This window comes from Alligator sinensis, unplaced genomic scaffold (assembly GCF_000455745.1).
Source record: "Alligator sinensis unplaced genomic scaffold, ASM45574v1 scaffold62_1, whole genome shotgun sequence".
NCBI lineage: Eukaryota > Metazoa > Chordata > Crocodylia > Alligatoridae > Alligator > Alligator sinensis.
Genome location: NW_005842093.1, coordinates 2,192,822 through 2,201,108, shown reverse-complemented (window position 1 = coordinate 2,201,108; position 8,287 = coordinate 2,192,822). Strand labels below are relative to the sequence as shown.

Genomic DNA, 8,287 nt, shown 5'->3' with positions numbered 1-8,287 from the left:
CTGAAAACCAGTGGAAAGTCAATGTGTAAATCCTGTGTTACTTATTACTAGGATCCCAACTTGGAGTAACTTGGTGCTATTTGGGACTCCTAAGCACACTCACTCTGTGTTTGACTTAGATACAGGCAAACCTAATACAGTTCTTTTCAGCATCATGAATATGATTCATAGTTTCCCTACCTCTTGTGTTCTCCCTGATACCGACATAGCCTGTACAACCATAAAGATTTTGTCACATCTTGCAGCTGCTGAGCACTCAGCGGGCATGTCTACATGAGATGCTAGGTCGCTGTAGCAATGAGCTATGACAATGTAGCTCATTGCTATGGCGATGTAGCATCAGTAGGCACAAATCAGGATGCCAGCGCTACATCACCATAGTGATAAGCTACATCACCATAGCTCATCGCTATGGTAATGCAGCATCTAAAAATAACCATGTGCCCCTGGAACTGTGCAGTACCAAATGCGCAATCAGGGGCACATGTAGATGTGCACAGTCTTTACGGGTATAATGCTTGTGCAAGATGTGCCTCAGTATGATTGTTTGTGTATAATTATTCATCTTTTACCTACTTCTAAGCTCCTTGTTTTGGAGAACTCTGTCTTCCCTACCACAAAGTCTTAAACCTCCTTTTCCCCAACCCTTTTTACCTCAAGTAAATCTTTCAGCACAAAAAGCTCTCTCTGCTTTCTACCTACTGAAGCATCTTAAGCAGGTGTCTTCAGCAAGGTAGCACATTCACTGATGTAGCCATACAGAGAAGATGGTTAGCCTATTGTGTCTTCCAAGAATAAGGAGTCATAGTTAGCCATGTTAGTCTGAAGCAAAGTAGAAGACAGGGTAGATTTTAATATTATAGACTAACCAAAGTTGAGATAGATAGATAGATAGAGCATGTGATGAAGTGAGCTACAGCTCACGCAAGCTTGTGAGATATATATATCACAAACTTTTGTGAGATTACACGCACACACATAATATAATCTACTTTGGTTAGTCCATAAGGTAAAAATCTACCCTGCCTTCCAAGAACAAGCCTTAGTTTACTACCACAAATCACAAGCATCTTCCAGGAAGCAGGCAATCTGTTGTCTTTCTCTCTTTTGTGTGCAGTAGGATTTTGCACACTCTCCTAGGCATGCTGGCTGATTCTCGCCTTGTTGATACGTTAAAAGGAGCTCTGCAGTTTTACATGCAGAGGGGGGAGGGGGGAGGGGGTTGGGGGGGGTGCCTGTCTCTTTACAGAATGCTGTCTTTGCACGAGATGCCAAGGAGAGTTATTTTAGTCATCAAAATGGAGGATGCCAAGGGAATATTGTGGGGCTAGGAGAAAGCAGGGTGAAAGAGCAAAATCTTGTCACAGAAGATTGGGATAGTATGCTAAACAAAAAATGAGATTCAGGAAAATGTTTCATGAAAATCCGGATGAGACACATTAGTGACCTAAGAAATGTGATTAGAAGGCGTCTTGGCTCCCTGCCATTTGTACCATATCTTTGTCACAAAATGTGAAGACAAATTATTTAAATAGTCTTTTCATGCTCATTATTGATTTTTTTCAAAATGAAGATGCTCCTTCACTAATCAGTTATGAACACATTAGTTTTATGTAAGGAGTGTCTCTAGACTTTTAGCCCGTTATTGTATATTTCCCAAAGCATCCTATCTTTGAGGAGCTTCCCTCCCCTTGGCCTTTTTATTCAAAGTCAATCACCTGTAAAAGCTACTGATGGGTTCTACTCACATTGGGTTCATTTCTGCCATCTCTGCTCAGCAAAGTGCTGGTGTTAATAGAAGCAAATAAGCAAATGATTTGTAGTTACCACCCTCAATCCATATGATTATGAAACTTGGACCTTTCACTGGCCTTGGAGATAAAGAAAACCATTAGGAAATGCCATATGTTTTTAAATAAACTTATCTATGATTAAACCATCAAGAGTTTAGTGAAAGTACCTGAAGTCAGTCATTTCTTTATTTCCATCTCTAATGGGAGGCTCTCAAATTGGCTCAAAAGAGCCAAGACCCATATCTGTATATTTAGGCACCTAAATATATTTTAAAAAACTGAACACTAGCCCTTGTGTTTCCACATGGAAGGTTTTCAAGTCACATTTAAAATAGGACTTAGTCTCATAAACAAATTATATATATTTGAAAAAAAATCCTTCAAGCTAAAAAGCAAACCCAGCATTGCTGATTTGACAGTGTGCATGTGCTAAGACAAAGCCAGTCATTCAGAAACTCTGGAGAAAGGCCATTGCAACTCACTGGGTGCATCTACACATGCACCGTTACTGCACAGTAACCTAGGTTACTGTGCAATAACTGAAAATTACTGAGCAGTATGGGCATGAGTCTACATGTGTGTGCCCATACTACATAGTAACTATGGTGACTTATGCCATCTAGAGTTGCATCATGCAGGTAGCAAATTTACTCCTGAGTAGTTACTGTTCTGTAAGGCATGTGTTACTGCACAGTAACCCTGTTTGTGTGGACTGCTTGGGAGTAACTTTACTGTCAAGTTGGTATACACACAGTGCTGTAATGCGTAGATGTATAGACGCCAGTCTAAAAACCACTTACTGCGCAGTAAATGCATGTGTAGACATGCCCGCTGAAAAGATTAGAAAATGTTATGGCCATAGAAATTAAAGACACTAAATAGTATCTATAATTTATTTTTGTAAACTATTATAGAAGACTCTTTAACAGATTATTTCCCATAAAAAGGGAATGCTTGACAGCATTTTTATTGAAGTAGCATATCCTGCTACTCTCTACTTTGTTAGATTTAAACTCCAAAGAGAAGAGTGGAACACTCTGGATTCCCTTGTCTATTTCTGTTATTTATCTCTAAAAAGGGGCACATCTAAAGGCCTTGTTCTGTAACAAATGGCACAGAGGCCTCATGAGAGAGGTTCCTTGCCTTGTAGTGCAAAGAATCAAAAAGGGACATGGATAAAGAAAGTTGAAGTGATTTAAGAAGGCACGTTAGTGATTCAGTGGGCCATCAAGAGAATTAGGCCTCTTCCATGTCACAGTCCACTGTGATAGTCACTAATTATGCTGCTACTCATTGTACACAGTCACTTACAGTTCTTCCACTGATTCATAATTTTGTTGATCCTACAGAAAAAAAAATACATTATAATGCTTACCTGACCATTAAAATCTCCATCTCTATAAAACACACAGTGGGTCAATAACTTTACTGGGTATAGAACCAATAGTTTTTGAACCCGTTGTTTGGAAGCACTTTCTTAGAGGTATTCTAATAGCAAAAATGGAACAAAATTTATCCACTCTTATCCTCTTTGACATATCTTATAACTCGGAGGTTTCAAGCACAACAGTCTGTAGGCCAGATTCAGCCCACTGACCTGGGTCATCTGGCCTTCAGGGAATGCGGTCCTCCAACTGATTTGAGTTTGTTGTCCCTGTTCTAACTATATGGAATAGTTTGCAATAATGATGTTACCCAAGTATGCCTGGGTTTACATGAAATACCAAAAAAGGTCTAAAGAGCAAGGAAATATAAGTATGAAAAGCTTGGGAAAGGTCTTTGAATGTCTGATATAGTGCCCACACAAGTCACTGGGCAACCTCCGTGGAAACTGATGAACAGCTAGTGAGGTGGTGTTGCTGAGTTGGATGTGCTGTCATTAGTCAGGAGATCCTCCCACTAGGAATTGGTAAATCAGATTGGCTTTACACCAAGATGGAAAGCTACCTGTGAGGCTCCAGAAGCATCAGAGGTCAGCTTGAAGTGATACAGCCATTTGTGCAACTCACACCTTTTTCTGTGTGCTATCAGGTAGTAGAGACCCCAGGCAGGAAAGCAGGCGGTATTTGCAGAGGTGTATGCATGGATCCCCTCACCTGTACTGGTGTAGAGGCCAGTGGGGTAATGACAGGAGAGAGATGAAGTGAAGAGAAGTAAGGGGGAGTTTACTAAAGTTGGTGGGTCTGTGAGGCCAGCAATACTGGTGATGATGCAGAGGTGGTTGTGGATGCTGGGAAGGGGTGAAGTGCAGTGCAGCCAGTGAAACTGTGAGTAGATGAGGGATGCTGGAGTGGCCAGCAGCCTGGCAAGGAGGGCTGTTGTCCAGCATTTGGGAGCGGCTTTATTGTTGGCCATTGAGGTGGTAGAGGTATACACAACTCATTATGAGGCTGATTTTGGTCTCAAAACCATATACCCTCATAATCTTCAATGGAGGAGTCTCTCACACAAAATGCAGTTACCTACCCAGACTAAGGACCAACTTCTGCCCCTATTTATGCCCAGGCAACCCCACTGATGGATTCAGCAGTGTATTAAAGAAGCCAGAAATTAGCCCTAAAAGCCTGTAGGAGTTTGGCTACTCTGAGGAGGAAAAGGAAGGTCCCTGGATTTCAGTTGTGTTTCTGCTTCTTTCTGAGACCAGGCCTGTGGCAGATTTCTGTAAGAGAATGGTTAACCTGACAACTCACTGGTGTTTTGCCTGAGGGATGACTTACAAGATGAACTGATACTTGTCCCGTTGTCATTGGTACAGAGATGAACGCATTGAACTGATGTTCCTCTCATGTACTAGTGACAGCTGCTGCTAGAGGTCTTAGTGTCAAAAGTAAAAGGCTTCAGGGTGGGGACAAGGGGAAAAGAAATAAATGTGGGTTAAGTCCCACTCTTAGCTTGTTTCAGAGAAATCAAACTAATACACACTGGGTAACTAACATCAGAATTGGTCTTAACAGGTTGCATTGTCTGCATTAGAAAAAAAAAAAACAGCTGGAAGTAATCTTGTGTTTCCACAGCTGAAGAAGTGTATTTTAAATGGATAGTCTTGGATTATTCTTAAGTGCTTGTGGGTAGCTTGGTTTTCTATTCTGTTTGGTGACAATTTTTCCCCCTCTCTCAAAAAGGGAAGCAAATAGGTCAACACTTCCTGTCTCCCAGCAATCAGCAGAAAGGGCTTTAGAAGATTTTAATGCTGTTATCTTTAAAAGAGGATAACATTGCTGTCTGACTCATAAGCAGGAAACCTGGGAGTTTCAATTATAGTTAAAAAACAAAACAAACAAAAAACCCAACAAAACCCTAATAATAAAAGATAAGGCTCCTATGCCACATCCTGATATATTGGATGAATGCCTGAGGTGCAGTGAAGTTTTGCCATCTAAATATATCAAAGCTTTCCAGGATGACAACATTAGATTTCCTAGATTCATGTTCTCCAAAGACAGTAATGATGTTTTTTTTTTAAATAGATTTCTAAGTCAATTGACATTTTATATAAGCATGATACGCAATAGAACAAGACTAAAGATGAGTAGCTACAGAACTCGGTTAACAATGGCTCCTTCTAGGAGGCATGCCACCATCCCTGTTATAATTTTCTTAAGAAGTGAACCAGTGTGGTCAGTGCTTATTGGACCCAGATGTTGTTTTGTTTTGGGGGGAGTGAGGGGAACTAGGGACAAACTGTGGTTATTCTCACACAATATTCTTTATGTCATGATATTCTAATGTTGGTGTTCTTGTCTTTATGTCTATGCATTCTTTAGCTATGAGGATAACAGACCCTTCATCAAGTAAGAATGACCTGAATGGCTGATAAATTCCATTTATCAGTGTGGTCCCATGAACCAGCTATCAAATCAATATTGAAAAATCATTAAAGCTTCTGTCATTCACATTTGAGGCAGAAGAGCAAACTGTGCAGGAAAATGGTCAGGCATACAGCTAAGATGCAGAGTAAATGTGCTGCATATGTATTGCCAAACAATTGTCACTTTGTCTGCTTCACATTTCTTGATTGGACATCACGAGATTTCAAGGCAAATGCTAAAAGCAATCTGGTGTCGTACAGACTTGTTATATCAATAGCAGCTCTCTGTTTCACTGTGCTTTCTCCCTCCATGCATTTGAGTGTGTTTTGTTGATAATAATGGTTTTGGCTCTGGATCATTAATGCAATTTAGAGGTAAATTTTCAATGATGCATGGGTATTAAGCCACATGACTCCCATCAAAGCTAATGGAGGTGGCACAATTAAACTCCTGTGCAGTGCCTTGGAAAATGTCTTCCTAAAGACTACAATATCCAGTTGTCACAAATTGTAAATTGAAAGCTTTCAATCATGCTGACATTTGATGTTCTGTTTCTTTATTTCATAAAATTAAATTATTAAGAAAAAAGAGTGTAAAAAACCTGCAGCAGAAATACAAGTCTGTACAAAGAGTGCAAAATGTAAAGGAAGCAAGAAGCACATACAAATTATGCACCGTTTATCTTAAATCTTTTGTCCTGCAACCAAAAAATAAACCATAAGTAGCACAATGGAAGCATATCAACTTTGCAATAGACGTTCAGTTTGTTCTTCTGGTGAAGAGTCCTTTGTGTTCATTTTTCCAGTATCATTATCATATTCTCTGTCATTCTTCAGTTATTTTGTTCCAAGGATAGGGGGTGGAGCTGGAGCATTTTTATGCATTCTCCACCCTCTCTTTACTCCAGGCCTGTTTTCTGCGACATAACATTGTAATATTGTACAATTTGTGCTGTGTGATACTTTAATCCAAAGATTACTTTCAGATACTAAGGCAGCATAGTTTTGCTTCTCTTCTGTTAACTGATTCACTCTTTTCTGCAGACCTCTGTAATCAGAGGTTTTTAACTCGGACTCAAGAATGCCATAGATTTGGCATGAGAACATTTTCCAGTAACTGTTAAAAAACCAAAATGTACAATGGCAGTGGAAAAAAATAAACCATTTAATTTTGTAAATAAAAAAAAATGGCTTGCAAATAAGATCTTAATGTGGTTTCATTGATGATAGAGTTTTGGAGGGAAAATATATAAAGCAGTTGAAGTATTTAACTTTATGAAGTGACTATCTTTTGAGAGTGCATTTTCAATTTGCACAGCACTAAATATTTATTTGCAGAATTGACTGGAAATGCTTCAAAGGAGCTGTTCTAGTCTACTAGATACAAAATAGCTATTTAAAAAGCTGCCTAAGTATGCGGTTAGCTCAGGGAGCTCTTCTGGTCTCATGGATAAATACTACTTTTATGAACTCCAGTGGAAGTTATAAATACTGCATTTCCTTTCTAATATTTAAAGACAAGAAGAATCACTAATAGGTCAAGAGTGTGCTCCTGTTTGTGATTGACCTGGATGAAAACAAAGGGATCCAAAGTAAAGGCTCAGTTGTTGTCCCAGTGTCATGATAGAAGATTGGCTTGTCTGGCTGCAAACAGCTCAGCTTTGTCAGAAGACTTTTTCACCAGCTCCTTCCTACCCTTCCAGCTCAACCCTCTCCTGAGCAGAGCACAAACTCAGCAAAGTCTATATTCAAGACAGGGTTTTGACATCCCTAGCGACAGCTTAGTTTGAAACTTAGGTGGGTCCTCTGTGGACCTGCACCCTGCAAGTCCCTCTCCCCAGCATGTGTTCGGAGGAGTTCATATCTGTTGTCCTCTGGGCTGGTGCAAGTAGCAGGCCTAGGCAGGAGAACAAATCAGATGATGGCCAAGTTAGCTAAGGTAGCTGGCTGTCCCTCCAGAGATGTGAACTTAAGTCCCATTGCTCTGAGTCCTGCTATGAATGGGTCCCTGGCCATTTGCATAGTGGAAGAAAGCCCATAGCCCCTTTCAAGGACAAAAGGTTAAAAAGTGTAGGGAGGTAAGAGGAAAACGAGAGTTTCCAAAGGGGATATGTTCTCAAGTCCCCTTAAACCTCCATCCTTTTGACACTGGAATAATTCTGTTCACTTCAACAGAGTCCTCCACATTTACATCACTGTGTTAGAAGGAAACTAGGTCCATGAGCTTAAAGATGATCTTTACCATGCAAATGAAGCTATTAGCTTGACCCCCACCCTAAACAGTAACACTCTATTTCATGCCTGATCCAACCCTTGACAAAGGCAATGTGAATGAAACCCTAAGGCAGGACGTAGTGCCCATCAACTCCTTGTTCTATTCATTGTACTTTAGGACACCCCCATGGCCTGTTCTAAAGAAGCAGCCCCTCAGTATTAGTTAGCGTTTCAAGTTTCAGTGCATTAGGGAATAGCTTTTCATTCCTCAAGAAAAAATGTAACCTATCGGCCCACCTGTGTCTTCAAAATCTGCTTGCCCTAGGTAGTTTTCACATCTCAAAAAAGAGGCTGAGAACCAATGCGTAGAGTCCCTTCTTGCCCTTACAGCCTATCCTGTTAATCCAACTGCAAATGATCTGGAGTGATGTGGGGAACAATCACACATTACAGTATGTTTCTTTCCATTACA

The 8,287-nt window shown here is 40.2% G+C and overlaps 1 protein-coding gene across 1 annotated transcript in view; it reads left to right on the top strand.

Annotated features, from left to right (window-relative positions):
* ADGRL3 (adhesion G protein-coupled receptor L3) overlaps positions 1-8,287 on the top strand; it is a 312,615-nt gene that overhangs the window by 257,129 nt on the left and 47,199 nt on the right. The gene's annotated exons all lie outside the window — the stretch shown is intronic.